The sequence below is a fragment of the Loxodonta africana genome, chromosome 25 (assembly GCF_030014295.1).
Source record: "Loxodonta africana isolate mLoxAfr1 chromosome 25, mLoxAfr1.hap2, whole genome shotgun sequence".
In the NCBI taxonomy this organism is placed as follows: Eukaryota; Metazoa; Chordata; class Mammalia; order Proboscidea; family Elephantidae; genus Loxodonta; species Loxodonta africana.
Window position 1 is genome coordinate 43,561,128 of NC_087366.1, and position 18,349 is coordinate 43,579,476.

General features: G+C 41.8%; 1 pseudogene; it reads left to right on the forward strand.

The window, feature by feature from the left end:
• Nucleotides 1-11,347: 11,347 nt before the first annotated feature.
• On the forward strand, nt 11,348-17,917 carry LOC100655546 (microtubule-associated proteins 1A/1B light chain 3C-like; annotated as a pseudogene).
• Nucleotides 17,918-18,349: the final 432 nt, after the last annotated feature.

The following is an 18,349-nucleotide window of genomic DNA, read 5'->3' on the forward strand; positions in this document are numbered from 1 at the left end:
CAGTCATGCTGGGTTCCGTGCCCACTGTACTCCAAATGACCACCTTAACCAATTACATCTGCAGAGATCCTATTTCCAAATAAGATCATATTTTGAGGTTCTGGGAAGGACATGAATTGTGGGGAACACTATTCAACTTAGTACACTAAAGAACAAAAGCAAATTTGAATTTCTTTGGAATGTTTCTTATAGAAGAAACTAAGAATGAGCCAAACATTGTCTACAAAAAGTTTAATCTCACTCTTGAAGCTCCATTTACATAACAGAAAAGGGATAAAACCCTGCAGAGTCACAAGAGTTAACAGAAAGGAAAAAGAGAAACATCAGACGGGTTTGGAAAATGAATGGAAGAATGGTAAGTGATTTAATGAAGAAGTGATAGTTTCTCCAGTGGGGGAAACCAACAAGAAGTACAAGTCTAGCTGGGCTCATTAAATGGGGATGTCACACAGGCTCCTCAGAAGGCAGAGGGACAGGGCGATGCTAAAAGTAGGACTGAAAACTTATGAGAAAACTGTGAGAGATTCTGGGAAGATGGCATCTGTGCCATATTTTGCAGCCTCTAAATCCCCTCATAAAAGCAACTGGATAGCAAAACCAAAAGCCTATGGAGAACATTTACAACAAATTTAGGTGACATACTGTCCTCAAATCAGAAAATATAAATGAGTGAAGACAAGCCACCAACAGCTGCAAGCCTGCATGGTGTTAGCACCTATTGAGAAGTAGAGGGAGACAGCAGGGCATCGGATGGACCTGAGAACATAAGAACATAACTTTAGAATAAATACTGGAAAGCATGAAGAGCTTTGCCTGTTCCAATAGTGGGTGAGTGCTAGAGGCCGGTGGTAAGGTCTGAAGGATTGAAACAGCCTAGTCCCTGTAAGCTATTAAAACTGATAAGACAGGGCTCTTTCAGGACAGAGTCTCCCACAGAAGAGAAACTGCTGGAAGTAAAGCCAAAATTGAACAAGAGGAACAACAGAGGCAAAGAAAGGTTAAAATACAAGTGGAGGAAGAACAGCTAGTAGAGAAATAACAGCAGGACACCATGCCTTTGAACACTTAAAGAAAACAAACTGAAGTTAGGCTCCCATGAGCCATGCTTCTCAAAGTTTAGGAAAACTAATCTTGCCATAGAAAAGTTTTTAGGTCAATCTCACACAAAGTTATTTTAAGAAAAAAGAATCAAGAGTAAAATAGCATCCCTAAAGAGTGCAAATCTACCAGAATAATATACCCACTGGACAGATCAAAACTAACCCATTTCAAAGTGTGCTAAAAGATAAAATAAGACATTTACAACTAGAAAAACAAAAACTCTTAGGAAAGCATTAGAAATAAAAACACTTCAGAAGTGAATGCTAAACTAGAAGGGACACACTACAAATAATACCTTAAAAGAAAGAAGGCAAAAATAAAAAAGTGAAGAAAGGATTCAAGAGAAAGTGACCAATATTGAAGGTAGGGAAAGAAGACCCAATACAGATAAAAGGAGTGAAGGAAATTATATAGATATATAATCATGTATAGTTATGTATTTCTGAAGGAAATTATATACTTTTTTTTTTTTCAAGAAAACTCACCAAAGTATTAACCCAGAACAGCCAACTCCAAGACAAATAACCAAGCTACTGAACTGTAAAGAAAAGATCCTTTAGGCATCTAGGTGAAAACAGCAAATTGCATATATAAGAAAAAATAAGACTATCATCAGACTTTTCCACAAACTGAAGAAATGGAATATGGTTTTTAAGATACTCAAAATGTGAACCAAGGATTTTATGTCCAACAAAATTGACTTTCAAGTATAAAGTGCACAGAAACTTATCTAACATACAAGAACTTGGAAAATATTGTTCCCTTGAGTTCTTTTTGAGGAATCTACTGGAAAATAAGCTCCAGATAACCAAAATAACTAGAGATAGCAACATAAAGACTGGTGGTGAGCATTAAACATAGTTACTTGTACAATAAAAACTAAATGAAGGCTAAAAGGAAGAAAGTATAGTATGTGATGGCTATACGTGCAGACAACATAAGTATGTTGTTAACCGAAACCAAACCGAACCCACTGTTTTTATGTTGTTGTTAGGTGCCATCAGTTCCATTCTGACTCATAGCAACCCTAAGTACAACAGAACAAAACACTGCCCAGTTCTGCGCCATCGCCACAATTATTGCTACTCTTGAGGCTATTGTTGCAGCCACTATGACAATCCATCTTGTTGAGGGTCTCCCTCTTTTTTGCTGACCCGCTACTTTACTAAGCATGATGTCTTTCTCCAGGGACTGATCCCTCCTGATAACATGTCTAAAGTATGTAGACAAAGTCTCACCATCCTTACTTCTAGGGAGCATTCTGGGTGCACTTCTTCCAAGACAGATTTGTTCATTCTTTTGCCAATCTATGGTATATTCAATACTCTTTGCCAACGCCACAATTCAAAGGCATCAATTCTTTGGTCTTCCTTATTCATCGTCCAGCTTTCACATGCATATGAGGTGAATGAAAACACCATGGCTTGGGTCAGGTGCTCCATAGTCCTCAAGGCTACGTCTTCACTTGTTAACACTTCAAAGAAATCTCTCGCAGCTGATTTGTCCAAGGCAATGCATCTTTTGACTTCTTGACTGCTGCTTCCATAGGTGTTGATTGTGGATCCAAGTAAAATGAAACCCTTGACAACCTCAATCTTTTCTCCATTTATCATGGTGTTGCTTATTGGTCTAGTTGTTAAGATTTTTATTTTCTTTATGTTGAGGCGTAATCCATACTGAAGGCTGTGGTCTTTGATTTTTATCAGTAAGTGCTTCAAATCCTCTTCACTTTCAGCAAGCAAGGTTGTATCTGCATAATGCAGGTTGTTAATGAATCTTCCTCCAATGCTGATACCCCATTCTTAATATAGTCCAACTTCTTGTATTATTTGCTCAGCATACAGATTGAATAGGTATGGTGAAAGGCTACAACCCTGACACACACCTTTCCTAACTTTAAACCATGCAGTATCCCCTTGTTCTATTCAAATGACTGCCTCTTGATCCATGTACAGATTCCTCATGAGCACAATTAAGTGTTCTAGAATTCCCATTCTTCACAATGTTATCTATAATTTGTTATGAACCACACAGTTGAATGCCTTACCATAGTCAATAAAACACAGGTAAATATCTTTCTGGTATTCTTTGCTTTCAAGCAGAATCCATCTGTCATCAGCAATGATATCCCTGGTTCCATGTCCTCTTCTAAATCTGGCTTGAATTTCTGGCAGTTCCCTGTTGATACACTGCTGTAGCCGCTTTTGAATGATCTTCAGCAAAATTTTGCTTGTGTGTGATATTAATGATATTGTTCAATAATTTCTGCATTCAGTTGGATCACCTTTCTTGGGAATAGGCATAAATATGGGTCACTTCCAGTCAGTTCGCCAGATAGCTGTCTTCCACATTTCTTTGCATAGACGAGTAAAACATCTCAATTGATATTCTGTCAATTCCTGGAGCCTTGTTTTTTGCCAGTGCCTTCAGTGCTGCTTGGACTTTTTCCTTCACTACCATCAGTTCCTGATCACGTGTTACCTCTTGAAATGGTTGAGTGTCGACCAATGCTTTTTGGTATAGTGACTCTGTGTATTCCTTCCATCTTGTTTTGATTCTTCCTGCATTGTTTAATATTTTCCCCCATAGAATCCTTCAGTATTGCAACTCAAAGCTTGAATTTTTTCTTCAGTTCTTTCAGCTTGAGAAATGCTGAACATGTTCTTCCCTTTTGATTTTCTATCCCCAGGTCTTTGCACATGTCATCGTAAGTATATTTATACAACTCTAAAAGAAAGAGAGAGAACTGGAGTCCTATGCAAGAACATTTGGTTCAGCTGATGGTAATCTGATATTACTATTGTTATTCAGGATGGTTTTGTGTATGATGTGGGTTACAGTAAATGATTATTTAGGAGATACATTAATCCATCCCTTGTTTTCTTGAGAACAATGCTCTATCCTTGGTATGGGAAAAAGAGATACAGAAGTAATACAGAATAGATAAAGTTTAAAACCTTTGTAGCTATGAATTTGAATTGGAGGTATTAGTATAAACTCATGAGAATACGCACACACATACACTGAAGAGACCTAGAAAAAATGAGCAACGCAGTAACACGTAACTTGGGGTCTTAAGATACCATTTCCCCTTAAAGAAACCAGGGCTTTTGGCAAAAATAGTCTGAGGCAGGAAATGTAAGAATATAAGCCTGAAGCATCTTGTCAAAATGAATAGAACCCATCAAAGATTACTGTGTAATTTCAGAAAGATTCAGGAGCCAACTTGAGACTCCCACTGTCCAGATATGGGGAAAATCTTCAAAAATGATAATAACTGCAATTTTTTAAAGCCCATCATAAGCATAAAAACAGTCACATTTGGAAGATGATAGGATGTCAATTTATTATTTTGAAAATTGGTAAATAAAGGGAAGAAATCAAACATTTTTTCTGCCTTTCCTCTGAACTATACCACTGGGTAACCAAATGACAGATGAAGAGAAAAATCTTCTAGTATTCTAACTAATAATGAAAAAGAAATGATAGAATACCACAGTTTTGCAACCCCTAGTGGAGTAATGGATTTAGACTTTGAGCATCAAATCAACTGCTGCTAACATCACAAAAAGATATAACCGGACATTTTGTGCCTGCTAAGGAAAAAACTCAACATCACCTATAGTGTCCCCAAAGGGATTGAAGATGAATCTGATGAAGCCTCTGGATCCAGCTGCCAAATTGCAGGGTACACAGAGGAACATGTTGAACTGTAGCCTGAGTGCACAATTAGCAAAAACTAAACTGTCGGAAACTTCAGGTCCAATGCCCTGGAATTTTCAACAGATAAATTACAAGGAATGGAGAGGAAAGCTGTGGAGTTTAAAAATGAGCAAAACTAAATTTGAATGCTTAGAGATCTAGCCATACAGATATACAAGGAAGTGACTGCTAACACAATTCCTAGAGGAGAGGGAGGACATTGATATTAGAACAAGGCAAATGGATGGGGCTTCTTTGGATGGCTGACAACGTTTTATGACCTTGGTGGTGTTTATGGGGTGTTTGTCTCATAATAACATAGTAACTTATGAAGTCATCTGTACTATAAGGCAAGGTGTGAGCCTGATAATTTATTAAGTTTTATAGCTGTTTCATTTGGTTTTCTATATTATGATTTTTTTTAAATCATAGTAGTATTTCATCAAATTGAAGATCTCATTGATTATAAGATGCATCATTATGTACCACTGAAAGAAAAAAAATTCACTATATTGACACACCCTATTTTCAAAAATGTTAGAATGCATTAAGCACTACAGATCCCATCTCTCAGGCACAAAATCAGTCAACTACTCTCACCACTTAGAAAGACTTGAAGTTTACTCTCTGGACAATAGCAGCAGACAAGCTCTGATCTTGAAAGACATGAAGCAGAGCTGAGGGAATGATAAGGCGCTGTGCTGAAAAGAAGGAATAAAATGAAACTCAATGTATTAAGCAGCATAATTCCTAGTTCCATTCTTCCATTTAACTTCCATCCTTTCTCTTCTCTTTTTGGGATTCCAATTGTACATACATTGTGTTGTTGTTGTTGTTATTGTTACCTACCATTGAATCAACTCCAACATATGATGACCTGATGTATAATAATGAAACATTGCCAGTCCTGTGCCATCTTCATGGTCATTGGCATGTTTACATCCAGACAATATTCTGTTCTGATCCATAGGGTTTTCATGACTCATTTTGAAAGTATATAGCCAGAACTTTCTTTCAAAGGCACATATGTTAGATTGTTTGAATTTGTCCCACAGCTGTTGGATGCTGTGATGGTTACTTTCTACTTTTTTTCCACTTTGTTTTTCTGTTTGGGTAATTTCTATTGACCCATCTTTAAGTCTCCTGCTTATCTTTCCTTGGCTGTGTTGAATCTAGTGATGGTATAACCAAAATTCTTCAGCTGCTACTGTGTTTTTTGTTCCTAGCATTTCCTTTTTACTCTTTCTTATAGTTTCCGTCTGTCTATTGATATTTCCCATCAGCTCGAACATATTATCCAACTTTTCCACTAGAACCTTTAACATATTAATCACAGTTATTTTAAATTCCCTGTGATATTTGCAACATGGGGACGCCTGGTTCTGTACTTTGTTCCCTGACAGTGTTTTCTTTCTTCTTGTGTGTCACACAGTTTTTGATTGAGTGCTGTATTTTGATATGGCACAATGGTTAAGAACACAGCTGCTAATCAAAAGGTTGGTGGTTCAAACACACCTAGAGGCTCGATGGAAGAAAGGCAGTGCAATCTGCTTCTTAAAAAATTACAGCCAAGAAAATCCTATGGGGCAGTTCTTTGTCATATGGGGTCGCTGTATGTGCAACAACAACAACAATGGGACTGAGATACATAATATTTGAACTAGGAAGTAACTGGCATGCCTCTTCTACTAGTAGGTTGTTAGGGTGGGATGTTAGTAAGTCTACTCAGGAGTTTAGCCAGGTTTGAGGCTTGATCTTGCCGCAAACATAATAAGTGCACTACTGACTTCAAATTCTTCCTGTGCTACCTTGGGCTTGGGTTGGGGCTGTGGTGCCAGGGGTATTTTTTCAATGTTTCTGTTCTATCCTTAGTTTTTAGCTTTCCTCATGCACCTGTGGCTCAGAAGGGGTCACTCTTTATGCTCTTGCCCCTCTCCAGCAGTAGACTGCTATTGCTTATTACTTGATGCTTCTGTTGTCCTGGTCCAGCCTCAGCCTTAGGTAGCCCTATATCCTTGAGTCTCGAGAGTGGGGTTTTCTCCGTGACCTTGCCCCTTACCTGGTGATATCAGTATCAGTTGCCATTCTGTGCTCCATAGGGATTTCGGTGGCTGTGATCTTTTGGAAGTAGGTTACTATGCCTCTCTCCCAAGATGCCTCTGGGTGAACTTGAACCACCAAACTTTCAGTTAGCAGTGAGCATGTTAACTGTTTATACCACCCACGTGTGGGCCTTGGGCAATTTCTTGCCTCTTCCCCAGGAACAGAGATTTTGTTTTCCTTTCCCTTTGCCAGTTACACTGGGCCTTTACCTGTGCCCTGAGTGCAACAAGGTTTGCGGTTCTTCCCCAGCAGTTTAAGTTTTATTCTGTAGGACAAAATGGTCCTGGCGGGCTTTGCTTCTTTCCTACGATAATTGCTGCTCCCCTCCTCCATCCCTGTACCACCAAGGGAAGGTTTTCTGCCTTCCCCTCAATCTTTCCTGTGGGCACCCACAGAAGGTCTTGGAGAAGAGTCTGCAAATGGGTGCAAACTTCCCTGTGTATGCAGCTCCAGGGGTTCTATACTTTGTACTAGCCCGTGCTTACCCTTTAACAATTTATTTAAAAATTACGTTGCATTCTTCTTACTCTCTTGTATGGAAGCCCAATCTTCCTTCCATGCTCTGTCCCAGGTAAGCCAATATGAGCATCTCACTTCTCCATGGAGGCTCCCATCTATCCTTAGAGCTAGGGCTGTTCGGTTGCCCCGTGATTTAGCTCTCTGATGGTCTAATGAAAAATCACGATTTTGTAGATTATCCAGTTTTTCTTGTTAAAGTGAGAGTGATGCTCTTTCCAGCTTTCTATATCCCAGGCAGAAGTGCAACCCAATCTTTGTTTTTTAACTGATCATAAAGGCCCTCGCCCCACCCTCCCTTCATTCCCGGACCTCTCAGGCTAGATAAATCTAGAGCCAAACCAAGCCCATTGCCTTGGAGTAAATTCCAACTCATGACGACACTATAGAACAGAGTAGAACTGCTCCATAGGGTTTCCAACGAGTGGATGATGGATTTGAACTGCTGACCTTGTGGTTAGCAGCTGAGCTCTTAACCACTGTGCCACCAGGGCTCCAGTTAAGTCTAGAGGTGGAGCCAAATCATAATGAGAGAAACTAACCAGGCACAGCAAAATCACGTATTTGAAAGAGGTATGTGACTCACCTGTGGCCAGAGGTCAATCCGAATCATACCCTATCTCACTCCTACTCTCGACAGGAAGGTATTGTTTAATGACTAGATGGAGCCTTGAGGGTAATGCTATTCTTAAATGTGTCCGTTCAATTATGTAAATACACAACCCACTACAGAATCAAAGCATTATCCACCTTTGTTTCTCAAGCTCCCAGCAAGAAGTTGGCAACACGATTAGCATTCCACATTGTTATTAAGTGACTTCTAGCTACCAAGCACTGTACATTGTACAGCAAATGAAGTCTCCTAAACGTATGTTGGTGTTTAACGTTTGCTAACTCATGGTTTAGGGGAGGTATAAGAATAGTTGAAAGAATTTCCATTGGAAATCAGACTTGGTCTGTAATTATGACTTTGCCTAAAACTCGAGTGACCTTAGGTAACCCACTGAACTTTTAGTGTCTTCATTTTTCTAAGAGGAAAAATGCCAGAGGTTGGAAATTATCACTCTAAAATTCCGTGGAGTTTTATTCTGTAGAACACACAGTAAATTGATTTGTGAGTAACCATTTAAAGTTCCACAAGAGGGCAGCTCCTTCGCATTGCTTCATGTCTAAAAAGAATTCCCAACCACCTTTAAGTCTATTATAAAAAGACCTTCTTATGCAATATTTGGAAACTCTTGTGGTGCAGTGGCTGCTAACCAGAAGGTCAGCAGTTCAAATCCACCAGGGGCTCCTTGGAAACTATGGGGCAGTTCTATTCTATGAATCGGAATCAGAATCGACTCGACAGCAATAGGTTTTCTTTTTTTGCACAATATTTTACTTTTATTTCTTTTAATTATACAAATAGAACACCCATATGTTCTCTCTTAAAAAATGCTGACATTGCAGATACCTTTTGAATCTCTTGTTATTAGAACCCCCAATCCTAGTCCCCCCCCCATTATCAATTTGGTGGATTTTTTTTTCTATGCAGTTTTGTTTTCTGTAGCTTTTTTGAAACATGATTTCTGCAACTATTTTTTTTAATCCATATATGATTTGAACATCTTTTTCTGCCAACATAACAGATTAACTTCTATCTTCAACTGCTTTCAACTCCATATAATGCATGTGTCATAATTTGTTTAACTATTTCTTAATTGATGATAGATTAATTTCAGTACTCAGTATTAGAATTTTTCAGTATTAAAATAATGCTGCATTGAATACTACAGTACTCCATTCTGAAAAAGTGAAGAGCCCCAAAAGATTTCATGATAATTCAAATTTTAAATTTAATTTATTAAACCAAAATAAGAATGTTTTAATAATTTTTCTAGCCATAAAAATTTATAAAGTCAAGACATAGTGATCAAAATTGGGGGAAAATCTTGGCAGTCTTTCCTGTAAGTTTTAGGTTTACTCCATCCCAAGATAGAAGTCATTCTGGGATACATACTGTCATGGATTAAATTGTGTCCCCTGAAAATATGTGTCAACTTGGCTAGGTCATGATTCCTAGTATTGTGTGATTGTCCACCATTTTGTCATCTGATGTGATTTTCCTATGTGTTGTAAATCCTACCTCTATGAAGTTAATGAGGTGGGATTTGTGGCAGTTATGTTAATGAGGCAGAACTCAATCTACAAGATTAGGTTGGGTCTTAAACCAATCTCTTTTGAGATAAAAGGGAGAATCAAGCAGAGAGACATCAGGACCTCAATACCACCAAGAAAGAAGTGCCAGGAGCAGTGCATACCTTGGATCCAGGGTCCCTGTGCTGAGAAGCTCCTTGTCCAGGGGAAGATTGATGACAAGGACCTTCCCCCTGAACCGAAAGAGAGAGAAAGGCTTCCCTTAGAGCTGGCACCCTGAATCTGGACTACTAGCATCCTAAGCTGTGAGAGAATAAATTTCTCTTTGTTAAAACCATCCACTTATATTTCTGTTGTAGCAGCACTAGGTGACTAAGACACATAACATTACTGTTAAGGGCGCTTCACCAAGTCTGCTGTTGACTCAAACCCAGATCAGGCCTTAGAGAAAAATGGAGGTTAATGCAGAGAGAACAGAAATAAGAAAGAAACGATCAAGTGGTGCCTTCACAGTGAGGCTATGTGCTGTGTCTTGTTACCTCTGTGTCCTCCATAACATTCAGGAAATGCTTGCCAGGAATGAGCCACAGCCATTCATGTTTCTTGTATACAAGACAAGCTAAACTTAAATGTGTCTGACATTAATGTGAAATGAGTAGTACGTATAGCAAATGTGCCTGGAGGAAAAAGAGAGGCCGCTCTCTTTGGAGCCTCTTTGGGACTTGGAACCTGACTAGGCTTGAATGGGATGGTTGAGATTGAGGTAGATAGGAAGATAGGCAAGTGGGGGGAGCATTCTGTGCAGGGACTTCTTGTGATCAGCTTAGAGAAGGGGGCCCACAAAGTATATGTGCAGAACAGTGAGACCAGCTGAGCCAGGTCAGAGGGCTTTCACTGGAGGAGTGAGGCAAGGGGGAAACTCAGGTGGGGAATCTACCTGTGAAAGGCCTGCAATGGAGTGTGGCCTTAACCTCTAGGCAGTAGAGTCAGTGAAGATTTTACGAATGACCAGTTTCTCTTCCTACCTCCATTCTTAGTTCTGAAGGTCCAGTGAGTTGTTATGGTGTATGAGTAAGTAGGAAAGGGTAGGGGTGGGTATGAACAATAATTAGTAGCTAGAATATAGTTCCACCCTGAGAATGTTGTTAGGTGCCGTCAAATTGGCTCCAACTCATAGCAACCCTACAGGACAGAGAAGAACTGCTCCAAAGGATTTCCAAGGAGCAGCTCATGGTGGATTTGAACTGCTGACCTCTTAGTTAGGAGCGGAGTTCTTAACCACTATGCCACCAGGGCTCCAGCCTGAGAATTTGAAAAAACAAACAAACAAACCCATTGCTGTTGAGTTGATAATAGCTTATGGCATAATAATAATAAAAACCCAAACCCACTGCCGTAGAGTAGATTCACAGCATAATATCCAATCCCAATTAACTGTGTCTACTTTCATTGTATGGAGTCCTGGTGGCACAGTGCCTAATAGCTCAGCTGGTAACCAAAATATCAGAAAGTCAAATCTGCCATCCGCTCCTTGGAAAACCTAGGGGCAGTTCTACCCTGTCCCCTAGGGTTGCTGTGAGTCAGAATTGACTCAACAACAAGGGGTTTGGCTTGGTTTTGGTTTATCCTCATTGTGTATTACACTTGGAATTTTACTTTTATTTGTGTGCTTCTTTTATTATTGTCTATCTCCCCAGTAAGCAGTAAACTCCTTGAAGACAAAAAGACAGGTTACCACCTGCAACCATTTTCCAAAGTGTTTTTCAGACTCACATTAAGTTTATTTTTTTCCTTCTTATTTTCCTGTGTCTACGGGATTGGCACTAGCCCTGGAATGCCTCCACGTCAGAACATCTTTTTTCATTCTCATATGTGATGGTTAAAGTTATGTGTTAACTTGGCAAGGCCATGATTCTCAGTGGTTTGGCAGATATTATGCAATCATCTTCCATTTTGTAATCTGATGTGAGCAGCCAATCATTTGAAAGGGGAGTTTCTTTGGGGGTGGGGCCTGCATCCAGTACATATGGGTGCTCTAGCAAAGCTTACTTTCTCTTGATCTTGTATTTGATCTTGTATTCACCTTGTCATCCTCTGACCTCAGGTTCTTCGGATGTGATCCGGCAGCCTGCCACCTAGCCTGCAGACTTTGGGTTCGTCAGCCCCTGCTACCACGAGAGTCAGAAGAGGCCTCCAGCCTGCCACTGACCATGAATTTGGGACTTACCAGCCTCCACAATTGTGTGAGTCATTTCCTTGAAATAAATCTCTCTCTATATATTTATATATACATTTCACTGATTTTGCTCCTCTAAAGAACCCAGCATAAGACACAATGGATAAGACAAAGAAACCTGCGAAGTTGACTCAGGAAGGGAGAGCCAAGGCTGATGGCAGTGGAGTGTGGGAGCTGTGAGGCAGGGCCCTTAGTCTTTTACCCTGGCCCCACAAAGGTGCTGGAGGAGGCCTATCCACCTTCACACTGAGATGCCATAATTCTATTTCTAAAAAACTATCTGAGATGGCATTTGGGGAGTAAGGGAGAAATAGTCTTCACATTTCGAGGGACTAGAGGGTACATTCCCCATTTTTATCTGAACTTTGAAGATGCACACAACCATAGGAGTGAGGAGACTGCTGGAAGGATGACTCAGAACATGGTTTCTCTAAGACCATAAGGTTCCCCACCCCAAGCTTTTTATTTAAAGTTCAGGAATGGAACACATTATGTTACAATGAAATGAGCATGGGTTTCAGTGCTGCATAGACATGGGTTCAAATCCCACCAGCTGTGGAGTGGACATCATTTTATTTTGTTTCTCTGAGCTTTAGTCCTCTTTTTCAGAAGAAAAAACTGAGAAAATACATGTAGTAATTAGCACAGTGTCAAACACACTTGATAAATGTTTCCTCCCTTTCTGATGAAGAATAATAATGATGATGATGATGGTAGAGAGAATGGCAATGTTGATAAGCTAGGTCTGTTGTCTAGCCCACCCTTAGGCTTTCATGCAAGCCTGAAAGCCAAAAACTATCTTCTTCATAGACTGCCTAGAACCTCTCTCATCCCAGATTCTTCTTCAACAAAATGGTGAAAACAGTGACTTACACTTCCCATTGAGCAGTATAAGCTAAGTGTTGGTCTCAGTTTTATTTTATTTTTTTACATGTACTAACTTATTTGATGCTTACAGTCCCCTGAGGTAGATATATTATTCTCTTTACTTTATACTTGAGGTCACTGAGGCAGAGAGAGAGATGTATCAATTGACCCAAGATCACACAGCTATTAGGTGACAAGAGCAGAGTTCACACCCAAGTGGTCTAACTTTAGAGCCTACACTCTTCTTTGTGTGGAATTTCAAAGCACAAAACCAATAAAAAACATAGTAGTTGCTTAGAAAATAACAATCATTGCAGCAGAGGAAAATTAGTGTTCCCTAATGATAAAAAAAAATAGAGGTCTCTATTTCTTACCGTGAAAAAAGCCGTGTATTTCAAGGTAGGGTCAATCCATCTTGGAAGTCCTTCATTTCTCTACTTTCAAAATGTCCTCACGTAAGGCTGTTTCTATCCAGAGCTCTTCAGGTCAGGCCTAGAAGACCATGTTAGAGTGAGGACCAATGTAGTACATTATGAGCCTTTACTTATTAAAAAAAAAAAAAAAAGTTGCTGTTCTCAGGAAGCAGCTAGCTCAATTGGCATAACGTAGTTTATAAAGAAAATGTTCTACATTCTACTTTGATGTGCATTGTCTGGGGTCTTAAAAGTTTGTGAGCAGCCATCTAAGATACTCCACTGGTCTCACCCTGTCTGGAGCACAAAAGAATGAAGTAAACCAAAGACACGAGGAAAAGATTAGTCCAAAGGACTAATGGATCACAAGTACCACCAGCCTAAGTCCAGCACAACTAGATGGTACCCAGCTACCACCACTGATTCACCTGTCAGGGCTCACAATAGAGGGCCCCACAAAGAGCTGCAGAAAAATGTAGAACAAAATTCTAACTCACACACACATAAAAAAAGACCAGACTTACTGCTCTGGTAGAGACTAGAGAAACCCTGAGAGTATGACTACTGGACATCCTTATAGCTCAGTAATGAAATCACTCCTGAGGTTTGCCCTTCAGCCAAAGATTAGATAGGCCCATAAAACAAAATGAGACCAAATGGGCATGCCAGCCCAAGGGCAAGGACAAGAAGGCAGGAGGGGACAGGAAAGCTGGTAATGGAGAACCCAAGGTCAAGAAGGGGAGAGTGCTGACATGTCGTGGGGTCGGCAAGCAATGTCACATAACAATATGTGTATTGACTGTTTAATGAGAAACTAGTTTGCTCTGTAGACCATCTAAAGTACAAAAAAAAAGTTGCCATTGAGTTGGCTCTGACTCATGGCAACCCCATGTGTGTCAGAGTAAACATGTGCTCCACAGGATTTTCAATGGCTGACTTTTTGGAAATAGATCACTAAGCCTTTCTTCTAAAAAAAAAAAAGGCACCTCTAAATCAAAAAAACGAAACATGTTGCTGTCGAATTGATTCCAAATCATAGTAACCCTACAGGACAGAGTGGAGCTCCCTTGTAGGGTTTCCAAGGAGTGGCTGGTGGATTCAAAGTGCCAAACTTTTGGTTAGCAGCCTGATCTCTTAACCACTGTGCCAACCAGGTCTCCTCACACCTTATCAACCGTATCAGGGGTCATCATGAGTCAGTGTTGACTCGATGGCAACAGGTCCACTTCTTCAGCAAAGACACATTCTTAACTGGCAGGGACCAAAGTGGCTTCCTCTGACTAACGAGCAGGTGGCTATTCCGTTTCCCCCTCAGACCTGACCGCCCTCCTGCCCGGGAGAGACGTGGGGGGAAGAGGGACCGGAGAGGCCTGATGTCACCAGCCCTACATAAGGGCCTCCTTCAGCTCCTGCAGGCAGTTTGGAAGCAGCTGGAGGAAGGAGTTAGATTCCAGTTACAGGCTTTTTGGCTTTTGAAATCAGACACAGACACAGCTGCTGAGTAAAATGCAGCCTCCACAGAAAAGCCCAAGCCTCAGACCTTTCAAGCAGAGGAAGAGCTTAGGTAAGACTCCTGGGGCACCTTCCTGGGTTCTGGCCCCTGAGAGGGGAGGAGAGACACAGGCCTCTCCTACAGACTTAGCTATTCATTTGCACTTAAATTTTCACAGCAACCAGAAGAGAAGAAGTGGCTGGAATCCGGGCAAAGTTCCCAAGCAAGATCCCGGTAAGACTCCAGTGTATTTATTCTGCTCAGGGCCTGCAGACCTGTTCTCTGGAAAAACAAAGCCCGCCCCACAGCCTCCTCTCTGCCCCAAGATCCTAAGGTGCAGAGCAGCCTGAGCCACATTCCCAGGTGCTTGTTCCAGAAGAGACTCACACTGACCCTCTTGGCAGGTGATAGTGGAGCGCTGCCCCCGTGAGAAGCTCCTGCCCCCGCTGGACAAAACCAAGTTCCTGGTCCCTCAGGAGCTGACCATGACCCAGTTCCTCAGCCTGCTTCGGTAGGTGGGAAAGTACGGGGGGGGGGGGCGGAGGGGCGGGGGGAGGCTGTTGAGTGTGGCCAGTCTTTTTCGGGGGTCTTCTGCAGTCTGGGAGAAGGAGGAGGAGAAGAGTTTATCATACCGTTTTCTTTCGATTGTGCCTTAGAAAAGGGTATGCTCATGATTAACCTACTTGAAACAGGCAGGGAGTATCTTGCAAACACCTCTCAAGAGACTAAGGGCCTCCAGTGCTGACATAACCGCTGTCTTCTCTTTTTTTTCCCACATTTTACTGGAACTATATTTTAATTTCTACCTTCAAATTTTTCAAATAATTTTTTCAAGGAGCCTTGTTTCTGAAACTAGTCCAAAGAGCCCTCTGTTTTCAGGTATTTTAAAAGCCCAGTGACACCATTTTGGCCCTAAGTAGGTTTTCCCTTGAGGCCAGAGAGGGAGTTTTCAGTAGGACAATGTTCTATGCCGCTGCTGATCCACGGAGAGAGGAGACGGGCCTGCTTCACGCACACAGCTTCAACCTTAGTAAAACGAGAGCCTGGAAGAAGAAGAACAGAAATGAAGGTGCCCTTTCTGTACAGGTGGGGTTGCTCCTCCAAAGTTGTTGGCAAGAACCCACCTTCAGCGCCACACTTTCCCACGCAAAACAGACTTTTTGCTCATCACAGGGGACAGTGCAATGGTTGGGACTCCACCTTTGGACTATTCAGTGCTAGTTAACCAGGTTTTGAAGCCATTTCCCTTCCCCCCATCACATACATTTAGCCTCTTCAGCACCTCAGAGCCAGCGCTGGGAGTGGACCAGCTGTGGCTCTTAAACAAGACAGAACAAGACTGGTGGGCTCTCGTTTAGATGGAAGGCATGTGTCTTTGTTTCCCCGGGCTGCTGTAACACAAATACCACAAGTAGGTGGCTTTCAAAACAGAAATTTATTTTCTCACCTTTCTAGAGGCTAAAAGTCCAAATCAGGGGCTCAGGTGAATCAGTTCCTTTCTTGTTGGTAGCCCCAGGCGTTCCTTGGTTCTTGGTGGTTCTTACATGGCATCTGTCTTCCCCTGTGTGGGCCTGCCTCCGTGTCTATGCTGTTCTTTATGTCACTCAGATGTGAATAGGTTTAGAACATACCAGACACTGCTATGGCTTTGTTAAGGTAACAAAGAAAACCCTATTTCCAAACAGGATTACATATGCAGGTATAGGGGTTAGGATTGCAACACATGGTGGGGGGACACAATCCATAACAGATGGTTAATGAGAAGTTTGGAGTCCCTGAGTATGCAAGTTCTTAATGTGCTCGGCTGTTAATGTAATGGTTGGGGGTTCAAGTCCACCCAGAGATGCCTCACGAGAAAAGCCTGGTGATCTACTTTTGACAAATCAGCATTGAAAACCCTATGGAGCACCGTTCTACTCTGACATACATGGGGTCACACGTGTCAGAGTTGACTGGATTGCAACTGGTCGTTTGTTTTTTTTTTTAGAGACCACAGGCACGGACAGGGGCAGCAGGCAGTCTGCCTGTGCTCTCTAGAGCAATGTTTCACAAAGGGAGGTCTGTCTGCTTCACAATCATACAGATTTCTGGACTGCTTCTGAGATCTAGTAAATCAAAATCTATGGGAATGGATCATGGTGGTGGGGTTGCCTAACAAGGCAAATGAAAGTAATGTCACTGAGTTGTACATGTAAAAATGGTTGAAATGGCAAATGTTTTGTTATATATTTTACCACACACATGAAAAAGTCACTTGTGTGGAGGATCCTATTTTCAACAATTCTAATTGTTGAAATTCTAAAGTTTAAGAGCCGCAACACTCAGGGGTGTGTGGGGGGGAGGACATCTTGGGTAGATATGGTTACATTATCTACACACTGAGGTAAATCTATAGGTTGGGGGCCCACGCCCTGCCAGACTAACTTCTGTCCTTTCTGCCACCTCCCCCCAAACCCAGGAGCCGCATGGTGCTGAGGGCCACTGAAGCCTTTTACCTGCTGGTGAACAATAAAAGCCTGGCCAGCATGAGCATGACCATGGCGGAGGTCTACAGGGACTACAAGGACGAGGACGGCTTCGTGTACGTGACCTACGCCTCCCAGGAGATGTTCGGCTGTTGGGGGTCGGAGCCCCCAGGGATGGGAGCAGCCTCGGGGACGGAGCCTACAGCCCTCTCTAGCTCATGTCACCGTGAACTTGTCTTCTAACTGACTGCTCAGACTCAGACGCTGGCAGAAGGGAGGGTTTCCTCCCCTGTGTACTTGGGAGGGGCCCAGGGCCTAGAGATGCCCTGGGGTGATTGGCACCTCCAATGACAATGAGTACCTGGTCCTTCCTGTTCGCTTCTTTGGGTGCCATGCTCTTGTGTTTTCTCTCTAAGAAATATTTGGGATGTCCTCAGAAGTTTTGTTAGTAGCAACTCTTTCTGAATAAGAAATGGTTAACATATGTGATGATTTTGTCAGATGAGCTGGAGTCACATTTTAAGTGCACCTTCTTGGAAACCCTGGTGGCATAGTGGTTAGTGGTACGGCTGCTAACCATAAGCGTCGGCAGTTCGAACCCACCAGGCGCTCCTTGGAAACCCTATGGGGCAGTTCTACTCTGTCCTATAGGGTCGCTAGGAGTCAGAATCGACTCAACAGCGCTGGGTTTGGTTTTTTTTGTTTTCTGTGATGAAGGCGGGCAGGGCCTTGGGAGCTCATTTCACCCCTTGCGTGTGGACAGAAGTCACTTCTATGACTTGGTCGGTAGAGACCCTTTGGCTTGTGGACAGGTCTTGGCGCAACCAAGTGAAGCCTGTGCAAACCACACTAAGCTATCTGGGAGCCACCATTATCTGGGTCATTAAAGAGACCATTGTTATATTTTCACAGCATTCACTCTTCTTGGTTATTTTCCCTTTTATTCCTTTTTCTCTGTCTGTGCCTCACAAATGGTTAAGTGCTGGACTACTAGCCAAAAAGTTGGCAGCTTGAACCCACCCAGAGGTGCCTCAGGCCTGGCCATCTGCTTCTGATCACAGCCTTGAAATCCCCATGGAGCAGTTCTATTCTTCACTCATGGGGTTGCCATGAGTAGAGATCGACTCAAAGGCAACCAAAAACAACAATATGCCTCACATATCTATGCCAAAATTGTAACTTCTCAATTTCAAATAATTTAATGATTAGTCTTCCTTAGAATAGAATTTTAAAAATAATAGCTAAAACGGGGTTAATAATCTCTAGCCACCTCACAGAGTCAGTACGACAGTCACATAAGATACTGCAAGTAAAA